The sequence below is a fragment of the Eufriesea mexicana genome, unplaced genomic scaffold, assembly GCF_001483705.2.
Source record: "Eufriesea mexicana isolate 0111107269 unplaced genomic scaffold, ASM148370v2 scaffold4231, whole genome shotgun sequence".
Classification (NCBI taxonomy): Eukaryota; Metazoa; Arthropoda; class Insecta; order Hymenoptera; family Apidae; genus Eufriesea; species Eufriesea mexicana.
In genome coordinates this window covers 424,586-440,599 of record NW_016912235.1, presented here as the reverse complement: position 1 = coordinate 440,599, position 16,014 = coordinate 424,586, and the positions used below count along the sequence as shown (strand labels likewise).

Here is a 16,014-nt window from a genome sequence, read left to right as displayed (position 1 = left end):
CTTATGATTGATCGAATATTATCCCGAGCTATAAATCATGAGTCCGATTTACCGTACACTTGGAATGCCGTCAAATAATTCATAATTCATAATATTGTCAACAATGCGTCCACTTTTCACTTAATTCACGATCGAGCGTTTTAGAAGCGAAAGAAAACTGTCATTCCGACAAATGCGTAACGAACAAGATGTTTCTCGGAAAATATACAAGCAATATAGATGTATCGAAGGATACACGGTTGAAAGAAATATCGCGTAATTAAGATCCTCGTAATTTCCGCATTAATGCCACATTTACCGTTCTCGATATCCCGATCGTTAACCGCGCGTCTAATAAATCGTTGAATAACTTTTTACTTCAGAAAGCCATCAATCTACCGGTCATTCAATCGAATCAAGCACTTTCGAGCTATTCCCTCCGACCCAACCCCTCTTGCTGTACCTGTCAAAAATTGGTCATTCTATCTGCCGGCGACCCTACTCCGATATCCCCGTCCGGCACTGACGATAATTATCAGTTGCAATTTGTCTGGCACTGTTCTCCGCTCTACTCCACCCACGAACACAGCACGAATCTCCACTCTTGCGCGCGTTCATCCATTCGGTGTGCCATTATCCCATCTTTCGCCGCGCAACGCCATCCTCTCCCTCTACCCCTCGGTCCCTCCCTCGCTACAGGATCGCAGGATCATTTTTTACGCGAGTCGCGTGATTCCATGTTCTCCGCATCTTCGATGCGAGCTGGTTAGAGACTCGCGTGAGAAGTGAGCCTCTGCTCGCACACACCTTGGTGCATCGCGCCAGGACACGGGGACGCGCGCGCGCCCATCGACAAACACACCGGACCGCCGAACGTACACAAGGAAACGCACACCTGCTCGCTTACGTATACGCGGAGGAACGGAGGCGTATGTAACACGGGTCCCGAGTACATAATACACAGCCATATATCCTTCTGTTCCGTAGCTACTCTCCCTCGACCCTGTCGCCTCTCTTCTCGATTCCTCTCCTCGTTCCTTGGCTCACCGGCCCTTCCCGCCCCTCTTCGCAACGCCACAGCTAGCGATCCCCCTCCCCGCCGTACCACCGCCACCCGACGTCTCCGCGCGCCATCGAGTCCTCCTCGTTCCCCCTGCCGGCTTGCACGACCTAAACGAGATGACTCGTCGCGAGGACAGTGGAGCGGCGTCAGAGGAGACGCTGCTGCTGCCGCTGCTGCTGCCGCCGCCGCCACCGCCGCCGCTGCCGCTGCCGCTGTTGAAGAAGAAGGAAGATGTGAAAGCGGGAAAGAGGGAGGGGAGTAGGTATCAGAGGCCGTCCAGAGAGGAGAAAGAAGATGGCCCTGCGGCCCTCGTGTTGCACAAAGAGATCCGCGAGACCGTCCGCCTCTAAAGCTCGATCCATACGCAGCCACGGCAACGTGGCTCCTCGCCTCGAAATCGTTTTGCGCCGCTGTAAATTGCAAGCCATCGTAGCTACCACCGTCGTCACCACCGCCACAGACACGTATCGCTTCTTCCTCTTTTCGGCTTCCCTAGGCACGCCGCGATATATATGCACGTACGTATGTACGTACATACGCGGTCGTAAATTTCGTTTGAACGTGCCCCGTTTTCGATTTCGCGGGTACGTACGTACGTAAGTACGCGATCGCTCGTCGTTGGGCTATTGGAAAATAAATTATCCGATAGCTGGGTGGATATTTAAAAACGGAAACGCGATAATTCCGAAGAGGTCGGCGCTTTAACACGGTTCCACGAGCCGGTTGATCAACACGGATTCCATCTATCTTTCCGTACTTGGCTCGTTCCGTGTATTCCACCAGCTTTCGTACGTACACGTACACACGCTGCCCGTAAAGTAGATGAAATATCATCGTGTATCGTATTACAATGTTAGCCGGCATCGATATGTATATAGCCTCGGTACGGCAGAATTCCGTGAAACATATGTTTCAAGGTGCAGAGCGCATTAGCGATAAAACTGTCTTGTTGCACGATTCGAAGGTGAACTTGGAAGTATGAGAATCCCTCGAAACTAGGAAGAGGCGGCCCCCGGAACTGTGTCAAGGTTACAATAAATATATTCGCGTCGCTCTCAAAGGGATCAATGTTCGCTAATCCTTAACGCAATTTTCCTGCGTATTACGCGCGCGCGCGTGACGTAACGTCGGAGTGCGATGAACGCGTGCGTATACGCGTACGTATACGCGTAGGTATACGCGTACACACGTGTTCGCCGGTACGCGTCTCTTTGCAAGTTATCAAATCTTAATGCCTCCTTATTCCCGAAAATATTTACTTTCCGCTCGACTATAAATCTCGTATTTACGAGCCTCGTGAACCGGGGAGAAGTTTTGCCCGTAAACATGCACAGGCACGTACGCGTGTACGTGTACATAGAAAAATACCGGAACCGAGTGTAGGATCTCGCGCGCGCGCGTATAAATCACGGAGATCCGATTCTTCCGGTACGCTTTTCGATCTTACCCGGTCGCTCGAAAACTACCGAAGATTATGGACCGTGGTTGGTGGCGAGGTTGGCGCAGAAGCTATTACGAGACATTATCTCGCGCAGGTGTCTGGCCGCGCAGGAGAAGGCTTACGCGCGCACGACAGAAATTCACGTAGTCGGTAAGAGGAGAACGTTCGTTAGGCTTTCACGAGTTAAGCTAGATAGCCACAGGCATTGCGTACGATCTCCGGCGCGTATCGCATCCACTCGGACGACGTGCCTTTTTTCCCTTCCACCGCTCGTTTCCTCCGGCCCACCGTTCCCCTCTGCCATCGCACCCCTTCCTCGCCGTCGCTGCTCCCTTCTCGTGCCCTCGCCCCCCGCCCGGTATCCCTTCCATCGTCTTACAGCATCGGGGAACCCCTCTCTTCCCTTTCGCCCTCGCAACGTGTCTCTTGCTCGCTCTTTCTCTTTCTCCTTCGCGTTCTCTCTACCTTTCTCTCACTCCCTCTCTCTCACTCTCTCTCTCTCTCTCTCTCTCTCTCTCTCGCGCGCGCTCTCTTTGTCGCTCCCCCTTTTCCTTTTCTTCTTTCTTTACGCGTCGTGGTTCGCGAGGTACGCGACCGAACCAACGACTCCTCTCTTTCTCTGGATGGGAAACGACTGTCCTCCGATACTTTCGAGCCGGCGCGCAACGACGACGCCGAACACGACGACGAAATGCGAGCACTCGTGGCCACCATGGGGGAAGATAGGCGAGGGGACGTTCTTCTTCGTTGCCGCTGCCAGCGGTTCCCTCTCTGTTCTTCTCTTTCTCGCGCTTCCTATCTATCCGTCCATCCACGGTATACGCGTCTCGCTCCCTCCTTCGATTCCTCTGTCGATTCTTCCGATTTGCCGGATTCCGTTTAGCGTGCGCGTACTATATCGCGCGCACCTATAGCGATAGGCTGGTTCGTATATTATACGGATTGCGCAATCGAATGCAAATTAGCGAGCGGTAATAATTACCGATCGACCAGTTAATTCGTAAGCGAGTGCCTGTTATGCTTAACGGCGATACGAAATGTCTCGCCGCGTATTTATTAGCATACGCCGTTACGTAACCAAAATAATACGAATAGTTGCGAACGCTATTAATACCGCGGACAAATTCTCGGCTACTTAGAATCACCGGCGGCGTTCTCTCTATCGGCCTGAGCGTACACGTGTATCCATCGGGCCGCTGTTTTAACGGATATCGGCAACGCGGGGCTAACCGAAATGGAACCAAGGGACTCGGGTCCTTTTTCTCTTGGGATAAGAAACGAGCGTCCGCCAATGCTTTCGAGTCGGCGCAACGCTGTCGACGAGCAACGACCACGACCACGACAAAGTGCGAGCAGTTGTAACGAGTTTCCTCAAAGTCCCCCTATTTCCAAGATTACTTTGGATGGCTGAGATATAGCTATAATTGAATTCGTTGCACGCCAGTCGCTTCTTTTCCGCCGCTCTTCTTCCTACACTCTCTACCCAGTTCCGGCGGGATGTAAATAAGGAAACGCATTATTACGCCATGCGACTAATTGCATATTACGATAGCCGACGTGGAAATGCATAATCACGCGGGATACCGTGACGCGGCGGGGGATAACGCGTGCCGACGATTGCCATTCGATGATCTAATTACCCTGCTAACGACGACATTCGATTTCGGTAAGGACCAAACCGCGTCGTTCCAACTGCTCGTCCTGAAAAAACCTACCAATGAAAAGGCTTTTACCTCGCGTGTCCTCGTCGGTGCTATTTAGGACGCCGTGTTCCACGTTGACAACGCGCGAATACTCACCGATTCTTCCGATTTCTCTCCGTTCGCATGAAATTTGAAGAGAATATTCCTTTTCCCGGTGTCCCCTTGGTGTCCATCGGTGCGAGCTTCAGGCAAAGGCGAAAGAGCGATCCGGGAACGCGATCGTGTAAAACGGGGGGGTTCGTGGTGGAATCGAAGCGGGTAAAAAGTAGACACCCGTTAGTTCCTTGGGTCATGCAGACCGTGCAGCCTGTTCAGAGGCCAATTAACGTAGTTACAGGGAGCAAAGTTCGAGAACAGTGGAGGTTTTATTACGATTACGATAGAAGGGTAACGAGGTAACTGTATCAACCTTATCGCGGTTATCCGTGCTTATAGCAGTAATTCGTTTACGTGTCGCTATCCAGGGGAAAGAAACTGGAAGATTCGCGGTGATTTCCTTAAATCGTCGCGTCGACGTTCGCATCGATTTTCGATTTTAATTAGCGCAATTACGCGGCCGTTTCGCGTCTCGCGCGGGGCACCGAGATTTCGATATCTCACGGTGCTCGTTGGAATCTTCATAGGCGCGTACGCGCATACTGGAATCGCGAAATTTGCAGATTTCCGAGATAGAAAGCGAGGTTACGAGTTTGAAAAATGAGCGTGGAATTTAGGAAAAATGGTCGGTCCGGTGTTACTTTAAATCCTATTGATTCTACGACGGCGATGCGCGATACATTTCGATTGGAATCGACTATTTCATCGGTGAACGGTGATACGGCGTGGCTGAAAAAACGCAGGATGCACCGGACGATAGGTATATAGCGTTGTCCGTGTCGGTGTAAATTGGTGGACACCCGTTAGATGGTGTAGCGAGGGGAGGCAGGCCAGGTGGTCCGTCGGTGCGAATATCCATTATAGATTCGGCGGAGTGTAGCTGTCGTACGATCCTACTCATTTTCCGTGTATTCGTGCGCGGCGTATTTCTGGCATCGATGAGTGTGGGGTCTATCGTATTGGTAAGAGAGGTTGCGCTTGTGTCGGTGGAAGAGGCGGGTTAGTTCGCGAGGGCGCCTGTGTCGGCGCTCGCGGCGCCACCGGTTCATTCCGCCATCGGCGCCCGCGACGTACGGACGTGAACAGACGCGAGTACGACTCTCGTTTGGGCGGACAACGTGAAGAAACGGACAACCGTTGTATATCGCGTATACAACAAAACACACGCATCGAACACGCAACGTACCGTTTAACGCGCGATTCCACGGTCACGGAATACGGGTGTTCCGAGCGTGATATACGTATATTCGTAGCGTGTGAAATCAGTGCGACGGATATCAGTGAGAATCCAGAGAGAGGAGAGCATCGATTGTCCTTTGTGTGATCGTCGTTACTCGGCTTCTCGTTCCGTTCCTCGGGACGCCACCGCGACGTGTCGTGCCGGAGCTCGAACGAGCCAGAGTCTCGTTGTGGGCTTCGAGGTCCAATTGCAAACGTCGTCGTGTTATACCTGCGCGTCCCTCTCGCGAAGTGCGACTCATCGAAGGTCTCGTTGTCAACGTCGTCGTCGTCGTCGTCGTCGTCGTCGTCGTCGTTGCTGCCGTCTTCTTACGCGGTGACTGGCAGACGCGTAATGATATATCGTGAAATCGGAGGTGCGATCAGGTTCGTTAGGCCGGGACCTGACACGCGGAGTATTTGATACGTTAGGTAAGAAGTATGCCGCGTATCGTCGGAGTTGAGAAAAAAAAGAAAAAAGCCGTTGTAACGAAAATCGAGTATTCGCGCAGTGAAACAGTTCGGCGCGTTATTTATCCGGTCCTTAACCAAGTGCGAGAGTAACCAGTTGGCTGAATCCTTGAAATTTGAGGTTGTGACACAGTTGTGCTTCGGTGACTAAAGAAATCGATAGATCGTAAATCGATAGGTGAGACACGATCGAAGTAACATAGTCGATAGTGTTCGTTTCTTATGCTACGTTTTTATGTGTGTTCATCTACGTATACTCCATGTACGATCGGAAAAGTGCAAACAAGATAAAAGGTTAGATGCAATACGACACACGAGGAGCAAATTTGTTTAGGTAAGACGGAATAATGCATTTCGAGAGATGTCGACTAACGGTACATCCTCTTTCGTTTTCTTTGTGCGATATAACGTTCTCCCGTGCATACCTGGTGCGCGCGTCCTACCTCGTTTCGAATTCTATTGTCCGGTCGAGCGGCAGCGATCGACATGGAAACATTCGAACGTTTCAAACGATCGGGCAAGATTAACGCGATGACGCGCGTGTTGCGTGACGAACGTGTCATCTTTCGACACGTTCGAAATTCGTAATATCCTCCTTTCTTACGTCGGACGTATCTTTTTCTTTCCCCTTTTCTCTTTTTTTCACTTTTTTTTTTTTCTCTCTTTTTCTTCCCTTCTCCGACACGTTATGTTATCGATCTACCGACCGAATCGAAAGGAAAGAAAAATACACGCGCGGGTAGGACAGAGGAAAAACACGAGGGATAGAGAGAGAGAGAGAGAGGTTCGATATCGGGATCTCTGGAATCGTGGAAACCGGGGAACGCTGAAAGAAGCACGGTGACGCAATTTTCGTGCAGGTGCAATTACACGGCAATCGCACGAGGCACGTCAGCAAAATCGAGAGCCGTCGTAACGGGTCTTCTTTGGTTTCGCGGAGCGCAAACGCCGTTTTACCGTTAACGACCTAAATCGACGCCGAAGAACGAGATGCGCGCTCTTTTGCGAGTTCTCCGTGAGAGCACTTCTTGCGTTGAGTGCGGCTGGAGTGGTGGTGGTGGTGGTGGGGTGGTAGTGGCGGAGGTGGTGGTGGTGGTGCAGGCCGAGGATGCGCACCGACTTCGTGCTTGGCAAAAGTCTTTTCGACCGTTTAATTCGATGACTTCAGAGTCGCTTTAAAGGAGCACCTGATACGCCGCCCGCCTCCGATCGTCATCTATCATTCGGTGCGCGTTCGCATTGGACGCGTTTCGCGTCCCAACGTCTCCACGCCAATGCGAGCTGCAGCATAACATTGGCGTGCAAACTCTCTCCAACGTCGATCGCGCGCGTATACATCGGACGCGGATCGGTGTAATTAACAGTGCCATTTCACCGATTCGCCATGATCGCGCGACAGGGAAACGAAGAATATTCGCGGCTATCGACGGGTGCTCGCGAAACGGTCGGAATTCGAATGGAAATTGGAATGGTAATCAGAAGCGACTGATTACCTGGGGAATCGTACATCGAACGTACTACGTGTGTCTTTATCGATGATAGGTAACCGTGCAGGGGACGGCGACGGAGAGGATCGGTCAAACGATAACGCAACGGAAGCACGTATACGTTTCTCGCGTACGATCAGACTAGGCACGTTCTGATTTTCTAGCGAAATTGCAGGCTCATTCGCCGCGTAATCTCCACTCTCCTCGGCGTGCAGCTAAACATCGGTGACAAATAGATCGATAACATTCGAGGAACAGTTATATCCCATCGCGAATCCCGCTACGCGTTCGCCTTTTTACGCCTCGTACGACGCTTTATTTACGCTTTATTTTCGTTTCACCGATTTCTAGTCTGTCCAGCGTCTGTAACGTTCTCGCAAATTTCCTCCCGTATTCCGTACGACGTACGAATGATCTCGTTGAGAGAGGGAGGAGGCCATCTTTTCCCCTTCCCCGGCTACCTTTCGCAGAGCTAACTCGCGTGTTTTTGTTTTCAACGTTTTACTCGGTCGACGAACGAAGGAAATTCGTAGAGGTCGCTGGTTGATGGCGTATAGCCTGGCCGGAATTCGAACGTTGGCAAGAATGGACAGGTTAGCGGTGAAGCGTATTCGTGTATACCTTGGGACTGGTGGATCGTGGACGAAATGACCTAGGCCGGTTCTTTCACGGTGTCACGTCTGATTGGCTCCATCAGCCGTTTCTACCTGTGACTTTGTACAGCTTGTCTTCAGTCCGTCGTGGAGTTTCGAACGCGCCGCTGAGAAAGTGAATTTACCGTTCGGTTCCCGCGACACGTTTCCGAATTACGCGCGACGTTTTTGTAAGTTGATCGTCTAACGAGAATCCGATAGATGGTGCGTTCGTTGGCTCGAGGGTTAGAGGGTTAAAATTGCCGCTATCGTTTCGCTCGTAAATTTCCAACGTTTCTCACCGTTCAGACGATGAGAAAAAGTTTGTCTTCGGGGCAGGCAGACGGAGAGCGCGAAAGAGACAAAGAGGGCGTATCTTCCGTGGAAGGATCGATCGTCTTACGAAATCGAAACGTGACTAATCGAGGAAGAGGAGCCGACGTTGGCGAGCGTGGTATCGTGCCAGACAAAACGTTGCATCGGTCGAACGGTTTCTGGCTGCCCGAAAACGATAATCGTTGCACGAACAATCGGTATAAAATGCAGGATTCGGGAAATTAAACCACGCGCTTACCCTTCCAGCTGATGAATCTCGTGACTAACCGGCGTAATCCGCGCTGCGCAATTAGCATATATGAATAAAGAATCTATGAATCCTTTAAGTCAGCCAGCGAGAACGTCTGTTGAATGAACGCGTTTCTAGGAACAGCAGGTTTACGACGATCGAACCAGTTTACAAAGCGTATCAAATTTTCGCCATCGTTGATTCATTCCGTTAATTCGTCGGACAATGGAACTTTATCAAACGAATCGTGCAGACATCGATCTTTCAAGCGTCATCGAATGATATTTCCGATCGAATCGGTTCGAAAGCGAGTAACTTTGGAGAAGGTGTCGAGTGATAAATCGTAAAAATTTTCAGTGTACCAGGGTACGGTTTCCTTCTTTTCTTTACACGAGTATCGCTATCGTGAGTCGACGAAAAGGAGAAAAAACGGAAGAAAAAGACAGAAAGTTGTAGCTTAGGTCAGTTTATCGTATAAATCGTGAATGACGAGTAGAATGTGCAAACGACGTTGGTTGTAAGGAGTTAACTTTCATACCCGTTAGGTGCTTTTACCGCTTCCGACGAATCGTCGACTCGGCGATGACCTTGCTTCATCGTGACTCCCGATGACTTAGGAATTACCGACGAACGCGCGTTTCCTTCGTAATTCCTTCGAAGTAACGTCCGAGTAAAAATGTTTGTCCCGCGATTCGCCAAGTGGATGTCTGTCCCACAAACGATTTACCGCGGACACAGCTTTAAAGGCTGCTCGTAGCTGTGCCCGATGATTGGAATGCTACTAATAAAAAGGAGATAAAGAGAGAGACAAAGAGAGAGAGAGAGAAAAACAGGGCGACGCGGTATCTTATATTGCCGCTGGAACTCGAGACGCGCAGGTAGCGAGCATAATTTTCTATCTACCTACGACGCCCCGTAAATTGATCGAGGTTACGTCGAGCGTATTTTGTTATAGTGGAAAAGGACTCGTATACGCCTGGAACGATTCTCAGCCGCTTATTACCGGGCTTCGTTCGTTCGTTCGTGCTCGGTCACGCAACGCGCCACTCGGTATCGTGGGATTCGCTGCTCGTCGAATGAACTCGTTTACGAACTCGAGAAGGACGGACCGTGTTGTGTCGTCGTGGCCAAGTCTCGTCTCTTCGTCGTCATCGTGTTCCACGTTTTCGATGAAAATCGATCGGTATAGTACCTAGTCGTATTCGTCGTTGGCCTCTGCCGTCGTCGTCGTGGTTGTCGTTGTCGTTTCCGTCGCCCCGTTGAAAAACGTTGAACGTTCGCGAGCTGCGGCGCGTTATACGAGACGTTACGTGCCCGTTCGACCTTTCCCCGAGCCTCTTTTGCAGCCTTCGTTCCAGGGGCAAAAAGGGTCCCTCTCTGTTCGCTTCTCTGTCTCTCACCGCGCTACGGTTTCGTCCTGACTCTTTACCCCTCTTTTCCTCCACGCGCGCCTCCCTTTCTTTCTATCTGGCGACTCGCCCTCTCTCTCTGTTCCTTTCTCCGCGCTACTCCTTCCCTCTCGCTCTGTCCCTCTATCTCTGTCTCGCTCGCTCCCTCTTTGTCGCACGCGCTAACTCGCTCTCGCACTCAACGAGAACGGGGCGAGTTCCCGAAATAATCGTGCGTATCGATCCTCACGCGGGGCGTGCAGGATGAATTTATTCTCGTGCACGGGGAGAACGAGAGACTCGTACAAGCTCGCCTCGTTACTTAATCGCTCTGCGTTAGAAACGAAGGGTATATAGCGTGGAAACTATAGCGACGTAGAAGCGATGGCGTCTCCCGCTTGTTTGTTCGCGAAATATATATATAATCGGACGGTTTGTCGGTGACACGGAGTAACGACGTTTCGTCCGGCGATTCGTCTCGGGCAAATATTTCCACGAGAGAGGGTAAATTACGTCGTCTATCGCGATAATACGCGAGTTACGTTCGAAACGAGACATTCTCGATATCGATAAAGAGAGAGACACGCGGGCGAAACGCGTTGGAACGAGACACACGCGTGGCGCGGTAACGTTCAAGTTGGCACGCTTGACACTCTATATTCGCTGCGCGTCATCCACGCGAGTATCGGAGTACGCGTATCCATCTTACCGATTCGGAGTCGCGCCGAGGTCCGCTCGAAACTTGCTTTTTTCCCCCCTCCATCGAGGACGAGAACTCGAAGGCGCGTGTAGCGTCATTATCGTCGGTCGATATTCGCGGCAGCAGCACCACCGGTCATCGGATCCCCGGCTTTAACGCGAACGCCGAGCTGTGCGACACACGGAAACGCGATGTGTGCGCTCCTCGAGCATTTCCGTGCCGCTGTGTATCGCGCTCGCGAACGTGTGCCGTATTTCTCTCCTCGCAAAACTGGATCCGTGGAACGCAACGATCGTTTTACGAAGCCCTCCTCCTGCTCCTCGTGTGTCGTATTCTGGCGCGAAGTCAAGAGTACATAATCGTAAAATTCGCTCGATCGCGAGGCTAGGAACAACATGCCAGGCTGTGCGAGTTTGTTTCGCGAGCTACATCCGAGGTATTTATCAGTCGGTAGACATTCCCGTGAATCCGCGTATTTACGCGTTCCGTCGTTAAAAAACACGACCCACATCGCGTCTTACGTCTCGTCTCTCGTTTCTTCGTTATTTTCCCCGGTCTGTGTATAGCGCGCAAAGGTAACGACTAGTCTCTCTCTCTCTCTCTCTCTCTCTCCCTCTCTTTCTCTCTCTCGTTTTTCGTTCATTTTTTGTTCTTCTTCGCGGCGACGCGGCGGAGAGAACCCTTGCGCGTTTTTTCGCGGGACATTGTTCGGCGCGCGCGTTTTGTCCGCACGTCAGCCATCACGGCGTATTGTATTCATTGTTTAGAGGCTGTTGGAGCTCTCGGGCAAGAAGACGGCGAGAGAGAAGGGCGCCTCGTAGTGGCTCCGAAGGAAAGGAAAACTCACCGTTCGCCGGCTTATAGACAACGCCGGGCTCCGCCGCTTGCTTTCTTTCTTTTTCTCTCTCGTCTTTCCCCCTCTCCCTTTCACTCGAGTCGAGGCTTGCACGAAATCGCGTGTCGCTCCCGTACCGCGTAGAAATGTCGCCTCCTCCGGATCACGACGTTTCGTGATCGCAGCTGTGCGCGCACAGCCAACTTCTTTCTTCCTGGGCTTCCTCTACGCACACCTGTACGAGACCCTCCATTGGAAAATCCACTTTTCCGCCAATCGCTGACAAAATTCTTCCATACGAAGGAACCAAGGAGAGACCGTGTAAAACTGGACGCGCCACGACGGATAGAGGTGTGTGCGCGTGTGCGCGTGTGTGACGGTCGTCCTCTCTCCCGTTGGTAAGGAGATCCAGAAGGCACACCGAATAAAGGGACGCGAGGAAAGAAATTCAACGGAGTTTACCGGCCGTAGATACGTCGCGCGTCGTGCGTATCGAACCAGGAGGGAAGAGAGAGAGAGAGAGAGAGAGGGTGAGAGAGAGAGAAAGAGAAAGAGATAGAGCGAGATCATCGTACTGGTTCGGAAGAAGCAGGCCGGAGAAGGAGAAGGAGAAGGAGAGAAGGACAGCGGAAAAGAGAGACGGAGAAAGGGAAATCGGGAATAGAGACAGAAGCAGCAGCAGACACGAGCGATCGCGCGCGTGTACACGCGTGTACGTCCCACGGAGTAGGACAAAGGGCACGCGTGGGACAGAGACGAGTGCATAAGAACGGAGAGAAGAAAACTGGAAAGGATGCGTCCGATTTGCCAGTGATCGAACGTGGGCCTGGTCGTTGTTGCGCTCGGTGCGTGGGTGAAAAGAGCAGTGCTGGAAAACCGACAGAGAAAGAGGAAGAGGAAGAAGAGGAAAACGAGGGGAGGAAGGAAGGAAAAGCGGCGCGAACGGCTGGCTGGGCGGAGGAGGCCACTTCCGGTGGGCGACAACAAGGTACAGACACTATTTCGATTTCGATTTCGAATACATTTGCTCCATTTTGCCCCCACCTCTCTCATTCTCTCTCTGTTGTCTCTTCCCTAAACCGAAATGTCGCTCAGAGCTCACTACTACCCTTGACAATCTGGATGTTTCTGTTTTCGCTCGCGTACAGCCATCGACGTAGGTCGTACTCGCTACGCGCTATTGTACTAACGTGTATAGTTACTCGCGTAGGAGAACTCGGTTAAACTTGCTCTCCGTATTTGTACCGGCATCGGAGAATCCAAATTGAGAAAACGTTTACACACGTTGGCGTGGTCGATGCGTACACAGGTTTCGGTAACGACGCGTTCGGTATGTAACAACCACGGGGGAGGCATACTCGTCGGCTAGTCGCGAAGATCGATTACGATTATAGGTGGCGCGTGGTAAGTGGACGGGTGGCGCGTAGCGCGGTAATCTTGGTCTCGATCGATCGGTTTCGTAACGCGAATTTAAACGCGATGGAGACGAATAATAATCGCCAGCGAAACGGATACCGTGTAAAACTGGACGCGCCACGACGGATAGAGGTGTGTGCGCGTGTGCGCGTGTGTGACGGTCGTCCTCTCTCCCGTTGGTAAGGAGATCCAGAAGGCACACCGAATAAAGGGACGCGAGGAAAGAAATTCAACGGAGTTTACCGGCCGTAGATACGTCGCGCGTCGTGCGTATCGAACCAGGAGGGAAGAGAGAGAGAGAGAGAGAGAGGGTGAGAGAGAGAGAAAGAGAAAGAGATAGAGCGAGATCATCGTACTGGTTCGGAAGAAGCAGGCCGGAGAAGGAGAAGGAGAAGGAGAGAAGGACAGCGGAAAAGAGAGACGGAGAAAGGGAAATCGGGAATAGAGACAGAAGCAGCAGCAGACACGAGCGATCGCGCGCGTGTACACGCGTGTACGTCCCACGGAGTAGGACAAAGGGCACGCGTGGGACAGAGACGAGTGCATAAGAACGGAGAGAAGAAAACTGGAAAGGATGCGTCCGATTTGCCAGTGATCGAACGTGGGCCTGGTCGTTGTTGCGCTCGGTGCGTGGGTGAAAAGAGCAGTGCTGGAAAACCGACAGAGAAAGAGGAAGAGGAAGAAGAGGAAAACGAGGGGAGGAAGGAAGGAAAAGCGGCGCGAACGGCTGGCTGGGCGGAGGAGGCCACTTCCGGTGGGCGACAACAAGGTACAGACACTATTTCGATTTCGATTTCGAATACATTTGCTCCATTTTGCCCCCACCTCTCTCATTCTCTCTCTGTTGTCTCTTCCCTAAACCGAAATGTCGCTCAGAGCTCACTACTACCCTTGACAATCTGGATGTTTCTGTTTTCGCTCGCGTACAGCCATCGACGTAGGTCGTACTCGCTACGCGCTATTGTACTAACGTGTATAGTTACTCGCGTAGGAGAACTCGGTTAAACTTGCTCTCCGTATTTGTACCGGCATCGGAGAATCCAAATTGAGAAAACGTTTACACACGTTGGCGTGGTCGATGCGTACACAGGTTTCGGTAACGACGCGTTCGGTATGTAACAACCACGGGGGAGGCATACTCGTCGGCTAGTCGCGAAGATCGATTACGATTATAGGTGGCGCGTGGTAAGTGGACGGGTGGCGCGTAGCGCGGTAATCTTGGTCTCGATCGATCGGTTTCGTAACGCGAATTTAAACGCGATGGAGACGAATAATAATCGCCAGCGAAACGGAAGCGTTGTCGGGGGCTGGAGTTTGAGGACGACCAGAAAGAGAGGGAGAGAGAGAGAGAGAGAGAGAGAGAGAGAGTAGGAGCAGCCGCAGCGTGGCTGTACGGTTATGGGAGACTCAAAAGTTTTCCGTTTACCGTTACTAATCCCGAGGACTGCTGCCTCCGCCGTTAGGGTCGTTTCCGACGACGAGTGACCGTAGGCAGTTTTAGTACGTGCTATTAGACCGTGCAATCTGCGTAGCCCGGAATTCCAGGCCGATAAAATCCAGAACGAAATAGCAGGTTATTTAACAGGAGAAATGATAGTTTTTAAACAAGCGTCTACTTCATTCCCGCCGATACTAAAATCTTTTATGCTCTCCTCTGGCCTGTGTCTATAGAGAGAGAGCCGGCCGAGAGAGGGAGCCACCATTTAAGGGAACCGATTTAATTAAATAATCCTTGTTATTACACGCGGCCGGGTCGGTTGCGTAATAATCGGAGCGAACCGTTTCGGGAAAACGCTGCGAAACGCTCGCGTCGTCACGGAATAGATCGAAACGCGACAATGACCGTGTAGTAGCGGCGAGAAGAATCGCGGGTTCTCCCGTATACGTACCGTGTTCGTTCGATCGGCGCTCGTTGGCGCCATTATGCTAATGAGACGTATCGTCGTCGGCCATGGCGGCTGCTGCGCCCCTTCGCCCCGAGAAACTCGCGTCCGTTGGAAATCTTTTTTATTTCCATCCGATCGACTCGACCTTATCGTTCCCGACGAATTGCGTTCCACGTTCCGGTGAAATGCACGCTCGCTCGGGTATTTGCGTATTCGCGCGCGAGTGCCCGACTCGCGCGTTTCCTTCGGCGAGGAAACAAAAAAGAGAAAAAGGGGAAAAAAGAGAGAAAAATGGGTAAAATAGAGGAGGGGCAAAAGGGGGGAAAAGGCGAAAAAAAGCGATAGCCGGGCACGTTGCGCGGAATTCGCTGTTCGCAACGACGATGTCTTCTCTATATTTATTGCGTAATGCCTGAAATTTTTGTTACGGCCCGTAGTCACGTTGGTCGTTACACGCAGCGCGCCCGTTCGAAAATCCCCGATTATATCGACGTCGTTATTCACGACGGCGCGTGACAGTTGTTACCGCTCGTTACGTCTCCGGGTGTCCCTGGTTTATTTAGAATTTCGAGGCGCGCTCGCGAACGCCGCGCGTATTTTTTTCCCTCCCCGCGCCGCTGCATCTCCGTTTCGTCGGGGGCGCGGAGGGGCCGAGAGGCGCCCCCGTGCGCAGTTTTTATTTCCGGTGCGTTAAAAGAGCGCGCGGCGAGAGAGAGAGGAGGAACGCGCTGACGCGTGCAAATTTTGCGCAACCGAGTATTATCGTCGGGCGATTATTCGTGCCGTTTTCCCGGTTACCGACGACCACGACCACGACCACGACCACGACAACGACTGGGGGACGCCGGCGATGTCGATGATAACCGTGAAGCGAACGACATGGCGGCTGTCTCTACGATACCCTCCGTGATAATCGAATTCTCGTAACGGTTAACGATGTCTATCGATTCATTATGACATTAGATGTCGCCTCTCGCGCACGAAGGGGAGAAATGCGTTTACATAGAAGCTGTCGCGTGATCGATACGAGAGCCCCGACCGACTGCCGCGTGCGCTCGCCTGCTCGCTCGCGTGCCCTAAAAACTAAGAATCCGCTTCCACTCGGCCACGATATACGTCCCTCGTACACCGACT

At 51.9% G+C, this 16,014-nt stretch overlaps 1 protein-coding gene across 8 annotated transcripts in view; it reads left to right on the top strand.

The window, feature by feature from the left end:
• The first annotated feature begins 5,817 nt into the window (after nt 1-5,817).
• LOC108551485 (bromodomain adjacent to zinc finger domain protein 2B) overlaps nt 5,818-16,014 on the top strand; it is a 160,400-nt gene continuing 150,203 nt past the window's right edge. For 7 of the 8 annotated variants that reach the window (XM_017905674.1, XM_017905673.1, XM_017905678.1 and 4 more), the window contains exon 1: nt 13,148-13,763. The gene's annotated coding sequence lies outside the window, so the exon portion shown is untranslated. Of the gene's footprint in view, nt 6,306-13,147; nt 13,764-16,014 lie in introns of those variants that run through there. The other variant, XM_017905671.1, reaches the window with a different exon arrangement.